The 1,013-nt window shown below is 36.7% G+C and overlaps 1 protein-coding gene across 1 annotated transcript in view; it reads right to left on the bottom strand.

Annotated features, from left to right (window-relative positions):
• LOC109474793 overlaps window positions 1–1,013 on the bottom strand; it is a 22,696-nt gene that overhangs the window by 3,583 nt on the left and 18,100 nt on the right. The gene's annotated exons all lie outside the window — the stretch shown is intronic.

Genomic DNA, 1,013 nt, shown 5'->3' with positions numbered 1-1,013 from the left:
TCCGTGAACAAGATGGACTGATAGCCATCGAAAATTTGAAGGTTAGTATCCTTATCCTTCCAAGCTGTCACTGATGAAAGAATTCACTAGTAACCGAAACTAGAATATTGTCAAACTCTTTGGGACAGGATCTAATTTGCAAAACTAATGGAGAAATTCTATACATCTGCTGTGTTCCATATTAGGACTGTTAAACATTTGTGTCATTTGTAATTGACAACAATTAAAAAACAAGATCTTAAGCATATTCAGGGTACAGAATCAAGCTGCAAGATTCTGTATGAACAACTATGAAAGAGGTGCCAGTGTCACGGAAATGAAAAGAAACCTGCAGTGGGCCTCACTGGAAGACAGAAGAAAAATGTCCAGACTATGCAAGATGTACAAAATGACTAATAAACTGGTGGACGTCCCAACTACTAAGTACCTAATACCAGCCCAGAAGAGAACAAGAAATAACCATGCCTTTAAGTACCAGAGTTATCAATCGAATATTGAGGTGTTCAAGAATGTATTCTTCCCTAGAACTATGGCAGAGTAGAACTCGCTGTCACCAAGTACAGTAAGGGCGTTGTCATTAGATAGATTTAAACAATATCTAGAGTTAGAAGTTCAAGGCTTAGGCGTAACAAGTCGATCGGTGTAATATAGCCAACTGCCGCTGCGCCGCGTGCCTGCGAAGCTGGTGTGTTACGCCGAAAGGCGGTAATACCGGCTATGCAGATACAGATATTGGTTATATATATGAAGACCTAATTTACATAACTAATAGGAACTATACAATGTTATAGTGGTAATTGCCGGGGAATTTAGTACTTGCAATACTGTAAGTTCGGTAAAGGAAAACATCACAAAACAAAATTTATTCAAATCAGGTTCTAATTTGCATGATTTATAAGGAATGCTAGAAAATGTTTTTAAATGCCACTTTATTTTATTTACATTGTAGTGTTTGGATGTCATATTTTTGAACAATTCTATTTTTGTAAGTTACGCTTTCTTCTGTTCAAATT

This window comes from Branchiostoma belcheri, unplaced genomic scaffold, assembly GCF_001625305.1.
Source record: "Branchiostoma belcheri isolate BF01 breed outbred unplaced genomic scaffold, Haploidv18h27 scaffold32, whole genome shotgun sequence".
NCBI classification, from domain to species: Eukaryota; Metazoa; Chordata; class Leptocardii; order Amphioxiformes; family Branchiostomatidae; genus Branchiostoma; species Branchiostoma belcheri.
Note: the sequence above shows the minus strand (reverse complement) of the source record. Positions and strands in the feature narration are given on the sequence as shown.